Raw genomic sequence first — 15429 nt, forward strand, 5'->3', positions numbered from 1 at the left:
CCATGGTCTTCACACCCAAAATGCTTCTATTTGTTATGCATCCTCCCCAGCAGGCTCTGAAAATGGCAAGGCCTGGTTAGAATATCTGTAATTTGCTTTAAATACTTCAGCTCAGACAGTGTGGCACAAATGGGTGTGTTTGTTCGTTTCTGTCTACCCTCTAGGGACAGTCAGTCGCCCTAATTAGGAATTCACAGCTAGCATTTAATCAAAATGCCACACACCACAGAAGACAAGACTTCAGCTATCTTCGATCAACCGCAGAGGTTTGCTAATTATAATAAATGTTATTAATAGGCTTTCATTGGTGAAATTAGTGACTTGTTAATTAGCATAATGGAGACTATAAGCGGACTGCCATTGGTGAAGCTGGTGCTGTTCGAGATAAAAATGTTTTAGAGACACTTCCCACCTTCTCACCATCAGGATGAGTCCTCAGCCTTTGTCCGTAAGGATGGGACCCAGGACTGGATTCAGAAATGGCCCTAGGCCCAGCCGTGATTTCAGAGGTCCTGGTTGCCTGATTCACTGCACGGTTAGCTGACTCCTGCCTTGAGCTGGTGGCACCTGCCTGAGACGAGCCATTCATACAGAGTGTGGTTAGAGGCCCCGAAGGGAAGAAAGCTGGGACTTTTTGAGATTACCAACAAGTTTTATGAACTGCTCCTGAGACTGCTCACTAATAACTGTCTAACGCGTGTAGAATTTGAATGAAGGCTTGCTTTCATTATCAACTCGTTGCAGTGAGGTAGTCAGGAAGTAGCCACTGTCACTTACTTTTAAGATCAGTGGCTTCTGACACCTGTCAGAAGTAATCTAATAGTTGCAAATGACCAAATCAGCTTAGATCTGTTTGTAGAAGAGGCTTTCATGATTGAACTGTAATGTCCAGTTTTACAAGGACTACAAATAGCTATTAACTGTGAAATGCCCAAAATCTGATTGCATTCAGTTGTGCTACTGTTGTTAGGTGACTTTGAGTCTATTCCAACTCATGTGACCCCATGTGACAGAGAAGAACTGCCCCATAGGGTTTCCTAGGCTGTGATCTTTACGGGCGCAGATTGCCAGGAGCCACTGGGTAGGTTCAAACCGCCAACCTTTAGCAACCGACCACTTAACCACTTAACCATCCTTGCTTAAAAATTTAACCAACAAACTTTTTCACAGAAGGATGAGGTTGGCACTACCCGAACTCACTGTCAGTGCTCTCTAGCCAAAGTGTACCAACAACAGACAAAGTTGGGTTCATTGTCTCATTGCAACAAGGGAGAACACACACCAGAGATCTCACTAAGACTGGATGCTGTCAGGAAGCACGGATGATTCTATTAATGGATATTTTAATCACTTTCATCTAAAAGGCAGTTGGAATAAAGCAAGGCTAAAGCTGTAATTGGTAAACAGCAATGGCCACTCATCTTAACCAAGAACGTGGGGTGTTTTGTGGTTTGGACAATGTTCTTGTTTTTGTACATGCTCAGACATGACTAATGGAGCCCTGGTGGCACAGTGGCTAAGAGCTTGGCTGCTAACCAAAAGGTCAGCAGTTCGAATCTACCAGCTGCTCCTTGGAAACCCTATGGGGCAGTTCCACTCTGTCCTATAGGGTCACTGTGAGTCGGAATCGACTTGACAGCAACGGGTTTGGCTTGGTAAGGCATGGCTATCGCGTGGTCTTCTTTTTCTCTTGCTGAGTTAAAATCACAGAATGGTCTTGCATGATATCAGTGTTCTGAGAAATTGCTGACATTCAAAAGAAGACACAAGGTTTTAGCTGTGCCAGGCCAGTTCCCATCAGGGCCTGCTTTTCCCTTTCTCACCACTGGGTCATCTTTTTATCACTAAAAGTAGAGCAACTGGATAGTATGTGCTCCCTGATGTGATGCAAGAAGCAGCATACCACATCACCTTGGAAGCACTCTTGTCAAAAGAACCTGAATCTGAATCTAATTAAGACTCTAGACCAGCAATGCCCAACAGAAATACAACACAAGCTAGAGATGTAATTTAAAAATTTTCTAGTACTCACATTAAAACAAATAAAAAGAAAGAAAATCAATTTTAAATATATTTTATTTAGCCAATTGTCTTAGGCTGGGTTCTCTAAAGGAGCAAAACCAGTGAAGCAAATATATATATATATACACACATATATATATATACACATATATATATATATACACACACACACACAGATTTATTTCAGGGAAATTGTTCACACAATTGTGGAGGCTGGCAAATCCCAAATTCATGGGTCGGGTATCAGGCTTCTCCTGACTCACGTTGTTGCAGGGACTGATGAACCCAAAATTGGCAGGTCAGACAGAAGGCTACTGGCTCATGGGGCTGCGGAAGCTGACGAATCCCAAAATCTCCAGGTCAGATGGCAGGTTGTTGGCTCACGTCCCAAGAACCAGAGGTCAGAGGATGACAAGTCAGATGCAGGATAGAGAGAGGGTGAGCCTTGCCAGAACATCCAAATATACTGGATGCAGGCTACACCCCTTCAAGTAAACTCCCCTTTCAATTGATTGGCTGCTCTCAACAGATCACATCATGGATGGTAATTACATCATATCTCCAAACCACTGAGAATCATGGCCTTCCCAAGTTGGCACATAACCTTAACCATCACACCAATATATCCAAAATATTATCATTTTAATATGTAATCAATATAAAAATTATTAATAAAATGTTTTACATTCTTTTTTCATAGTAAATCTTTGAAATCCAGTACTTTACCCTTACAGCACATCTCAATTCAGACTAGCCAAACTTCAAGTGCTCATGTGGCTAGTGGTTACCATGCAGACAGCACAGATCTAGACCTAACTACCACTTTAGTGGAAATACAGGAAAAATGAGGAATATTTATCGCCATCAAAGGATACAATTAGCCTAATCTAGAATTTGTGAAATTCTGTAGGAAGGACTCAATTTCAACAACTACACCTACTCCTCACTTATCCACTGTCTTGTTATCCAATTTTGTGCGTTAATGACATATATCTGGCAGAAACAAGTGCCGAGGTGCCAGGTGAGAGTAACGCTGGCTGTAATAGTTAAGGTTATGTGTCACCTTGGCTGGGCCATGATCCTGAGTGGTTTAGCAGTTATGTAATGATGTAATTTGGCTGTCATGTGATGATGCACTCATCCTCCGTTTTGTGATCTGATGTAGCCATTCTCCATTTTTGTTTAACACTGATTTCCGCATAACACCCTGGTTTTTAGAACCTATGTTGATAAGTGAGGAGTGGGTGTAAACTGCAAGGGAGAAGTAACTTTTACAGATTAAACGATTTTTAAGAGACGCTTTAACCAAATGCAATCTATAGACCCTGTTTAGATCTCGATTTGAAAAAATAAACTTAAAGAAAAAAAACCCCACATTTTTAGTCAATTGGGGAAACTAGATACCAGAAACTGTCTTTCAGATGATATTAAAAAATGTTTGCTAATTTTGTTGAATGTGATAATGCTATTGTGGTTATATTAAAAAAAAAATTCTCCTCTGTTAAAGATATATACTAAAGTATTTATGTGTAAAATAATATCATGTCTGGAATATGCCTTAGAACATTCCAGAAAAAAAAAAAGTGGGAGGGAGGTAGACGAAACACAAGTGGCAGAATGTTGACCACTGATGGGTGATGGGTATCTGGGAGTTCACTACACTCTTTACTATTGTGTATGTTTAAATATTTCCATAATAAAAAGTTAAAAAATTCTTAATTGTGGTGAGTTTCACTGATGTGTACATATGTCAAAACTTATCAAATTGTACACTTCAAATATGTGTGGCTTATTGTATGGCAATTGTTGCTGTTGTTAGCTGCCACAGAATCAGCTCTGACTCATGGGAATCACATGTCTAACAGAACTAAATGTTGCGCTGTCCTTGGTCATCTACATTATCATTGGTATGTTTGAGTCCATTGTTGCGGCTATTGCGTAGAGCTTTCCAACTTAGGACGCTCATCTTCTAGCACTATATCAGGTAATATTCTGTTGTGATCCGTAGGGCTTTCACTGGCTAATTTTCAGAAGTAAATTGTCAGGCCTTCCTTCTTAGTCTGTCTTAGTCTGGAAGTTCCAATGAAGCCTGTCCACCATGGATAGCCCCGCTGGTATTTAAAATAGTGGTAGCAGCATAGCAACACACAAGCCACCACATTATGACAACTAACAGACAGGTGGTATGTTAGTTAGACCTCAACAAAGCTGTCTTAAAATTATATATATATATATATATATATATATATATATATATATATATATATATATATATATATATATATATATATATATATATATATATATATATATATATAAATAATAGGGCCACACATACTTGGGAGCCCAGTATGGATTAGAAGTTTTCACATACATTATCTCAGCTGATGAGTGAGACAATTAGTTAGAAGTTTTTGTTCCAAGTGACAGAATCTCAACTCTTTCTGGCTCAAGAAATGAAAATGGGGGCAAGATTATTGTCAGGTCTGCGATTTATTTTACCCCACTTACAAGCTAACCCTACATTAGCCTGTTACTATTTCATAGGTGCTAGCTGTTGTTGTTGTTAGGTGCCATTCAGCTGGTTCCAACTCATAGTGACCCTATGTACCACAGAATGAAACACTGCCCGGTCCTGTGCCATGCTCACAATCATTGTTATGCTTGAGTCCACTGCCGCAGCCACTATGTCAATCTATCTCGTTGAGGGTCTTCCTCTTTTCCGCTGACTCTCTACTTTATCAAGCATGATGTCCTTCTCCAGGAACTGATCCCTCCTGACAACATCTCCGAAGTATGTAAGACGCAGCCTCGCCATCCTTGCTTGGAAGGAGCATTCTGGCTGTACTTCTTCCAAGACACATTTGTTCGTTCTTTTGGCAGTCCGTGGTATATTCAATATTCTTCACAAACACCACAATTCAAAGGCATCAATTCTTTGGTCTTCCTAATTCATTGTCCAGCTTTCGCATGCATATGACGCAATTGAAAATACCATGGCTAGGGTCAAGTGCACCTTAGTCTTCAAGGAGATATCTTTGGTTTTCAACAATATAAAGAGGTCCTTTGCAGCAGATTTGCCCAATGCAAGGTGTCTTTTGATTTCTTGACTCCTGTTTCCATGGGTTTTGCTTGTGGGTCCAAGTAAAATGAAATCCTTGACAGCTTCAATCTTTTCTCCACTCACCAATAAGGTAAAGGGATTGCATTCCATTACTCAATGCGGTAGCGCTCATTACCCTGTATCTAGCCATTCGCTAGGAGAGGCTGAGTGGTGCAAAGACTAATGCACTGGGCTGCTAACTGAAAGGATGGCAGCTGGAGTATACCCAGAGGAGCCTCTGAAGAAAAGCCTGGTAATCTACTTCCAAAAAAATCAGCCACTGAAAACTCTATGGAGCACAGTTCTCTGACACGCATGGGGCTGCCATGAGTCAGGATTAACTCAGCTGGGTAGCTATTTGTTTCCCAGAGTACGTCTGTTTGCCCCTTTCAGCAGGCAGAAGAAGGGCTGGAGGAGGGAGCTGGTGAGGGGAGGCAGAGTCCCCAGGTAGCTTGTGTAAGGCCTCGGTCAGGGCAGAAACAGCAGGGACAGCGTGGAAAGTCAGGTAAACAGCAGGGACAGCGTGGAGAGTCAGGTATGTGGGAAGCTGAGGAGGCAGAACTAGGCTAAGCCAGAGGGAACTGAGGATGACTCTCAGCCAGGCATATTGGGGCAATAACACCAAGCCATCACCAAGTCCTAGACAACAGAGGGAGCATGTCTGTGGGAAAGTGAGAGCTGGGGAGAAAGATACATGGCCAGGCTTTCCTGACTTTTCTGACTTTCTGTAGCAGATGGCTGAAGGAATAGATTTCTAAAATCACCCGCTTTCCATTATGTACCCCAATCCTCCTTTTTATTACTATCTCTTTTCTCAGACTCAGTGACAGCCTGTTATCGAATTTTTAATATGATAAAATTGATGTCAAAGGAGAGAGATGTATTCTTTGGGCTTCAAGGTTACGTCAATTTGCTGGTTCTCAGTGATCAGCACTCTTGTGTCAGGCCTGACAAAGCCGAGGTTCTCCGGGGAATTCTAGACCAGGCCTAGGGGAGTGAGGTTGGGATGGGGGGATTATTCAAGACTCTCTCTTAACCTCTGCCCAAGGGAATGCCTTTCTTAACATCTCACTGCGGACTAAGGCTGTTGGTCTCACAAAGAAACAGAGATCTAGGAATAAACAGTCCTGGGAGAGATGGAAGGAGCCCTGGTGGTGCAGTGGTTAAGCACTCGACTGCTAAGCAAAAGGTCAGCAGTTTAAACCCACCACCCGCTCCATGGGAGAAAGATGTGGCAGTCTGCTTCTGTAAAGATTTACAGCGTTAGGAACCCAATGGGGCAGCTCTACTCTGTCCCACAGGGTCTCTGTGAGTCAGATTCACCTTGATGGCAATGGATGGGGGAGAAATGGCAATGCCCTAAGGACCCTGCTAAGCAACTCTTCCTCAACAGCAAGTTCAGAGGCAGGAAGATGGCAGGGATCTGATTTTCAGTGGCATGTAAAGTGACAGAAGACTCTCCAGGGTAGAGAAGTTTTAAGACCTTTGTACCTTCATGTACAAACTCAAGCCATGAGTTGCAACATTGAAGGATCCTGTGGGCAAGATACTGAATGACGCAGGAAACAACAAAAGAAGATGGAAGGAACACACAGAGTCACTGTACGAAAAAGAACTGGTAGACGTTCAACCATTTCAGGAGGTGGCATATGATCAAGAACAGATGGTATCAAGCTGCACTGAAGGTTTCAGTGAAAAACAAGGCTCCAGGAACTGATGGAAAACCAATACAGATGTTTCAACAAATATACACAGCACTGGAGCTGCTCACTCGTCTATACCAAGGAATTTGGAAGACCACTTCCTGGCCAACTGACTAGAAGAGATAGATCCACATTGTTGTCCGCTCCAAAGTAAGGTGATCCAACTGAATGCAGAAATCATAGAACAGTATCATTAACATTGCATGCAAGAAAAACTTTACTGACAATCATTCAACAGCAATTGCAGGAGTATATCAAAAGGGAACTGTCAGAAATTCAAGCCAGATTCAGAAGAGTACATGGAACAAGGGATAGCATTGCTGATGTCAGATGGATCTTGGCTGAAAGCAGAGAATACCAGAGAGATGTTTTCCTGTGTTTTTTTGACTATGCGAAGGCATTCAACTGTGTGGATCATAACAAATTATGGATAACCTTTGGAGGAATGGGAACTCCAGAAGACTTCATTGTGCTCATGAGAAACCTGTACATAGATCATGAGGCAGTCGTTTGAACAGAACAAGGTGGTTTAAAATCAGGAAAGATGTGCATCAGGGCTGTACCCTTTCACCATACTTATTCAGTCTGTAGGCTGAGCAAATAATCCCAGGAGGTGGACTATATGAAGAAGAACGTGGCATTAAGACTCAGGGAAGGCTCATTAGCAACCTGCGTTATGCACATGACACAACCTTGCTTGCTGATAGTGAAGAGCACATGAAGCACTTGCTCATGAAGAGCGAAGACCACAGCCTTCAGTATGAACTACAGCTCAACAAAAAGAAAACAAAGATCCTCACAACTGGACCACTAAGCAACATCATGATAAATGAAGAAAAGACTGAAATTGTCAAGGAGTTCATTTTACTTGGATCTACAATCAATACCCATGGAAGCAGCAGTCAAGAAATCAGAGGACGTATTGCACTGGGCAAATGTGCTGCAAAAGACCTCTTTGAAGTGTTGAAAGACAAAGATGTCACTTTGAGGACTAAGGTGTGTCTGACCCAGGCCATGATATTTTCAGTCGCCTCATATGCACATAAAACCCAATCACTTGGCCAAATTCCTTGGCATAGATGAGTGAGCACCTCCCACACTGCATTTGTTGAAGCCTCTCAACTGGTATTCCATCAATTTCCAGAGCCTTGTTTTTTGTCTATGCCTTCAGTGCAGCTTGGACTTCTTCCTTCAATACCATTGCTTCCTGATCATATGCTACCTCCTGAAATGGCTGAATATCAACCTTTCTCATTAAGCTCAGCAGTTTAGGCAAGATTAGAGATTAAAGGGAGTTTTTTTTTTCTTTTTTAAATGGGACCTAGATTGATATTTTAACTCCTGAAAATAAGAAGAATTCACTATATACACTGCTGTGTAACAAATTATTCCAAACTTAGTGGTTTAAAACAACAACCATTTATTGTCTGATAGTTTCTGTGGGTCCACTCAGATCAGTCTTCTAGCTTAGTGTGTCATAAATTCAGTCAAACTGTCAGGCATGACTTCACTCACCTCCAAGGCTCCACTAGCTAGGGAGGGTCCACTTCCAAGCTCACTAATTGTTGGCAGGCCTCGGGTGCTCGCTGGCTGTTAGCCAGAGAAAGCAGTTCCCTGCCACATGGACCTTTTCATAGGAGTACTCACCACAGGGCAGCTGGCTTCACCACAGAGAGGGCTGAGAGACAGAGACAGAGAGCAAGATGGAAGTCACAGTCTTTTTGTAAGGTAACCTCTGAAGTGACATCCCATCACTTTTGCTGTATTCTATTCATTAAATAGAGTCAGTGTGTCCAGCCCTCACTCAGAAAGAAGGGATTACACAAGGGGACAAATCAAGGGCAGATTATCCAATAGGCAAGGTAAGCATGGTGCTGACCTTGCTTACCAGATCATCTGTAGTAAACAATTTCACATTTTTGCACCACATCAAATTTTCTGCTTCTAGTATGGCTGGCATCTGTCTCTCTCCTAACCCTACAGCACCTTCCTACAAAATCAAAGCCTCTTTTCAAATTTATGATTCCTGACAGGGCAGATGACCCAGTAAGCAAGGTAAACAAAACAAAAACCAAACCCATTGTCATTGAATCGATGTAAGCACAGGCTTACTTGTGCTTACTTACTAATCTGTACTGAATAATTTCACTACAGATGGTCTGCTAAGCAAAGTAAGCACTGTGCTTACCTCACCTCTTGGATACTCCACCCCTGGGACATATCAATGAGAGGCAGGAACACTGGGAACCATGTTAAAGGCTACGTGCTACCAGTAACTTGGCCTCTCTGTACCTCAGTTTTGTCACCTTTAAACATTTAAGAGAATTAAAACATTAGGTGCTTAGAACAATACCTGGCACAGGGTGAGCACTTACAGAAACATTAGCTAAGTCTGGATACAAGAATAATGCAAATATGTACGTCTCCTTTGTGTAGTACACAGAACCGGGCCCATGGTGCCTGTGCAAAAAAAAAAAAATACTTGAATTAAATAACCCATAATTGTTCAAGAGAAGTTTCAGCATATGGAAATCACCCCAGAAACAGAGGTACTTTATAAAGCTGAAAGTTTCTACCATAATTACCAGGGGGCCTCAGGGTCCCCCCCGCAAACCTTCCATGAGCTTCCTCCTTATGAGAAATCTCCACTGCACTCCTGAGTCACCGCTACACCTCAACAGTAAGAGCTGACCACATTTCACTTTGCAAATGCACGCCATTTGCCTGACTGCACACTTTACCCAATTTGCAAAACCACACGATTTGTAAGTTACAGAGGGTAAAGGGCATGTCTGCCTAGCTGAGGCCTTTCTCCTTGTGCTCTGCAGTTTAGGCGCCATCAGAGGCTTACCTGGGAGTTTTCTGTTTTGCTTTTTTTTAACAAGACCCACGCTGATATTTTAAGAAACGAAAGGGTTGCTAAGTACACCCCTGATCTTTAAACATTACCGTAGAGAAGATGGGTTAAGGAGTGGTGTCCTGCTTGACACCTATCTTCCTTCTGCAGTCTGGTATTCTGTGGGGGAAGGTGCCAACCTGTCATCCGACAGTTGTGGTAAATGACTTACCAACATGCCGCTCCCCCCTTCCCCAGCAGCAGCCACGCCACCAAGGCCAAATAAACCTCACAACTCAGCTCAGGTCTTGAGTACCTAAGTGGAGCTCTGAGCCGGCTACCCTCCTGGCGGAAGGTCCTCTGGCTTACAGATAAGGACCACCTTTCTTTGATTCAAAAGGAGGAAGAAGGAAAGGGACAGCAAAAAGCCAGCCTGGCAGCCTGAAGCGGTCACTAATATGGGTCAACCAACAGGCTTGTCCACTCGCCTCGCACCTACCTTCAGCAATTGCCCAAAGGAGTTCAGGTTTTTTGGTTGTGGTGGTTGTTTTTAACATTACCCTAGTTGATATGATCAGCAGTGCAATGATGTGAAGGAAGAAGCAAGAATAAATTCCTCCATACCGTGGCAGCCATCTATTTGCCCAGCAAAGGGTGAATGGGTTAGCTGTATTTTTAGAAAAATAAACCAGATTCTCTCTGCAGAGAATTCCTTTTCCTATTCTCTGTTTCAATACCTCCCAAGCCAAATTGCTTTCTGAACGACCAGGGCCTATCTGGCTGGAACACTGAAAATGCATGTCTACCTGGCAAGGGTGGGGACCCCATTTCTCCAATGAGTGTGAGTAAGCCGTGGGCGGGGGGCCACCTGCACCAAGGTGCCAGAAGCAGAGGGGAAGGACGTAAATTCTGCTAATTAATTCCACCTGCTGGGGGTTTAAATTAAGAGTGGAAAACATTACATTTTCTCCAATAAAAGTGAACGTGTGGCTGGGTTTTTTTTTTTTTTTTTTTCTGTCGTTGTCACTAATCTGTTCTTCATGCCGTAAAATGGTGAAAATGTAACAGATTATGATTTAATTTTTTTTCTCCCACGACCAGCTAAGGAAAGAATTAATGTTAAGTTTGCCCACAAAATGCAACACTTTATTATAGGCTGTGCAACTGCTTTCTGTGTTGAAGGTGCTAACTCCTCAACCGGACTGGAAGTATAAGGAGTCAGGTATCACTGAGAGGGACGTAGACTAGTTGTTAAGAAGAGCTTTGGAGCTTGTTCCAACATCATCAGCTGTGTGATCTTGAGCAAATTACTTCACCTCCATATGCCTCAGTTTCCTCAACTGTAAGATGGAGATACATATACTGCAGACTGCCAGAATAATGAACAAATCTGTCTTGGAAAAAGTATAGCCAGAATGCTCACTGGAAGCAAGCATAGCAAGACTTCATCTCACATACTTTGGACATGTGATCAGGAGGGACCAGTTCCTGGAGAAGGACATCATGCTTGGTAAAATAGAGGGTCAGTGAAAAATAGGAAGACCCTCAATGAGACTGACTAACACAATGGCTCCAACAGTGGGCTCAAACATAGTAATGATGGTGAGGATGGTGCAGGACCAGGCAGTGTTTGGTTCTGTTGTACACGGGGTTGCTGTGAGTTGGAACTGACTGTATGGCACCTAACAAGCTGGAAATGATAATAATAGTGCCCACTGAGAAGGATTATTGCTGACGTTTAAATGAATTATTTCATGCAAAGCACTTAGAAGATGATGCCCTGCATACAGTGAACAATCAATAAATATTAGTTATTATTAGTTTGGAGCACTGGTGGTACAGTGGTTAAGCCCTTGGCTGCTGTTAAACAAAAGGCTGGCGGTACAAACCCATGAGCCACTCCATGGGAGAATGATGCAGCAATCTGCTTCCATAAGATTCCAGCTATGGAAACCCTATGGGGCAGTTCTACTCTGTCCTATATAGTTGCTATGAGTTGGAATTGAGTCTATGGCAATGGGTTAGGTTTTGGGGTTTTATTATTAGTTTATATTGTCCACAGCACCTTTCCAAAACCTCAGGTTTAGTCATGTTACACTGCTTTTCAAAAACCTACAATGGTCAAAAGAATAAAGAGAGAACCTACAGACTGGGAAAAAATTTTTGGCTATGACATCCAACAAAAGTCTAATCTCTAAAATCTATAGGAAAATCCAACACTTCTACAACAAAAAGACAAATGATCCATTTGAAAAATGGGCAAAGAATATGAACAGACACTTCACCGAAGAAGACATTCAGGCAGCTAAAAGACAGATGAGAAAGTGCTTGAGATCACTAGCCTTTAGAGAAATGCAAATCAAAACAATAATGAGATACCATCGCACCCTGACATTACTGGCACAAATCAAAAAAAAGAGAAAATAACAAATGTTGGAGAGATTTTGGGAAGATTGGAACTCTTACGCACTCCCTTAAAAAGCTAGAAATACAAATACCATATGACCTAGCAATCCCTCCTAGGAATATATCCTTGAGAAATAAGAGTCGTCACACGAACAGAGATATGCACACCCATGTTCACTGCAGCATTATTCACAACAGCAAAAAGATGGAAACAACCTAAATGCTCATCAACAGACAAACAGATAAACAAACTATGGTACATATACACGATGATGTACTACGCAACCATAAAGAACAATGATGAATCCACGAACATGGATGAATCTGGAGGGCATTATGCTGAGCGAAATATGTCAATCAGAAAAGGGCAAATACTGTATGAGACCACTATTATAAAAACTCATGAAAAGGTTTACACACAAAAAGAAACAACTTTTAATGGTTATGAGGGAGGGAAGGTGTGGGGAGGGAAAAATACTAACTAGACAATAGATAAGTGGTAACTTTGGTGAAGGGTAAGACAGTATACAATACTGGGGAAGTCAGTACAACCTGACCAAGGCAAAGTCATGGAAGATTCATAAAGACATTCAAACCCCCCAAGGAACCAAATTAGTGGGCTGAGGGCTATGGGGTCCATAGTCTTGGGGGACATCTAGCTCAACTGGCATAACACATTTTATAAAGAAAATATTCTACATCCTCCTTTGGTGAGTAGTGCCTGGGGTCTTAAAAGCTGGTGAGTTGTCATCTGAGATATGTCTACTGGTCCCGTCCATCTTGAGCAAGGGAAAATGAAGAAAACCAAAGACAAAGGGAAAGATTAGTCCAAAGTACTAATGGACCACAACTACCACAGCTCCCATCAGAGTCCAGCATAACAAGATGGTGCCTGGCTACCACCATCAAATACTCTGACAGGGATCACAATAGAGGGTCCTCAAAAGAGCTAGAGAAAAGTGTAGAACAAAATTCAAGCTTACACACACACACACACAAAGACCAGACTTACTGGTCTGACAGAAACTGGAAAAAATTCGGGGAGTATGGCCCCTGGACACTCTTTTAACTCAGTACTGAGGTCACTTACCCTTCAGTCAAAGATTAGACAGGCCCATAAAACAAACAATAATACATGTAGCTCATCCATGTATGCAAGACTAAATGGGCACACCAGCCCAGGGCAAGGAGGAGAAGGCAGGAGGGGACAGGAAAGCTGGATGAATGGAAATGAGGAACCCAAGTTCAAGAAGAGGAGAGTGTTGACAGGTTGCAGGGTTGGTAACCAATGTCATGAAACAATATGTGTATAATTGTTTAATGAGAAACTAATTTGTTCTGTGAACTTTGACCTAAAACACAATTAAAAAAAGAAAATTAAACTTATACTGTTCCCCTGGTCACTGAGGTAAATATCTTATCAAGCCAATCGCACCAGCCTACACCACTGACACTCCCATTACAAGCCCCAATGTACTCCACCATTGAGTTCTCTCACCCTGTACTTTTGGCTCATGCTCCACCAGCTGCTCCTTGGAAATCCTATGGGGCAGTTCTACTCTGTCCTATAGGGTCATTATGACTCGGAATCCACTCCACAGCAACCAGTTTGGTTTTGGTAAGTGTCTTCCTATCACCCACCTCAATGCTTCTGAAATCCTGTTTCTTTATTGTCCTTTGCTCCCTTTCTGGAATGAATGTAAACTGGATGAAAAACATTCTCAGATTCCAAACAGTACCTGGCACATAATAAATGTTTAGGAAACACTGACTGAATGATTGAATGACACCTCCATCTATACATTTTTTTTTTCCTCCAAGATTTAGATCAAATTCCACCAATTCCATGCAGGTGGTCTTTCTAGATGCCCTCTATAAGATTAAACTGCTTTCCTCTGGGCTCCAAGAGCACATTTCTTGACTGATTTTATTCACTGATACTAATATTAATATCAAACGTTCACTTATAATTAGCTTTTTAAAAATAACAGCTAATGTTGAAACAATGCTGATGGGCCAGGTTTTATTCTAAGTGCTTGACATGTATCAACTCATTACTCCACCTATAAACTGTTGTCGTTATTCCAGTTTTACAGATGAGGAAACTGGGTCACAGCGAAGTTAAGAGAACTTGCCAGAAGTCATGCAGGTGGTGGGTGGAGGGCACTATCTTTCATCACGTCCAGTTAGCTGCTTCTTATCTCTTTCTCTCCCAAAAAGAATCATCCAAGTCCCCTGTAGGTAGTGCTTTCCCCCAAGTCCGGTAGTCAGGAGCTCAACCAAAGTACGGAAAAAAACAAAGGCATTTTAACTCAGAGTACCAAAACCTGCTACTATCGAGTCGATTTCTACTCATAGCTACAACTGCCCCCATAGGATTTCCAAAGAGCGGCTGGTGGGTTCGAACTGCCATCCTCTTGGTTAGCAGTCGAGCTCTTAACCACTTCGCCACTAGAGCTCCAACTCAGAGAATCAAAAAAACCATACCAAACCCAGGGCCGTCGAGTCGATTCCGACTCATAGCGACCCTATAGGTCAGTGTAGAACTAACTGCCTCATAGAGTTTCCAAGGCGCGCCTGGTGGATTCAAACTGCCGACCCTTGGTTAGCTGCTGTAGCACTTAACCACTTCGCCACTAGGGCTCCAACTCAGAGCACAGTATACATTAAATTAAACATGCGGCTGACTCCCGACTATCCTCCCCCCATAGGGTCACTACCAGTCCGAATCGACTCGATGGCAATGGGCTCGGTTTTGTTTTGGTTCTAGGGCTTCCGCTGAGAGTGCGAGGCATCAAAGCCTTGGACTTCGGCGAATCCCAAAGATGAGGACGCAGCGCGTTACACTGGAGAGTCCTGCACTGCCTTCCTGGGGTCTTACGACCATGTTTATGGCATGCGTGAGTGCTCTCGAACTCTCCTTTTAGCCAAAAAAAAAAAAAAAATTTTTTTTAAAGCTGTCCATTAATTCTTCCCTGGCCTACTGTGCACGTCAAAGGCGCTCAATTCAAGGACGCTTTTGCCAGGTCCGGGGGTAAAGTATTAAAGGGAGTCCGCCTCCTCCCCACCCTGGGCGGCAGGACTAAGGAGAAGACCTGTACCCTTGATAGTGCCAGGTCCTGCGCCCGCTGCAGATCCACCCATTGTCCTGCTCCCGCCCAGAGTTCTTCCTCTTGACCCCGCGTTCCAGACCCAGAGCTCTCTGGCTGGCCCCGCCGCACGCCCTCCCCCGCGCACTGGTGACTCAACTCAGGCGAGAGAAAGCTCTCGGTTTTTTCCGACCTGCGCAGGGTGGCCGACGCCAGCGTCCCGCCCCGCTCGCCGTCCACGCCCCGGCCCGGCCTGAAGTTGCCCTTCTG

The sequence above is a fragment of the Elephas maximus genome, chromosome 23 (assembly GCF_024166365.1).
Source record: "Elephas maximus indicus isolate mEleMax1 chromosome 23, mEleMax1 primary haplotype, whole genome shotgun sequence".
NCBI lineage: Eukaryota > Metazoa > Chordata > Mammalia > Proboscidea > Elephantidae > Elephas > Elephas maximus.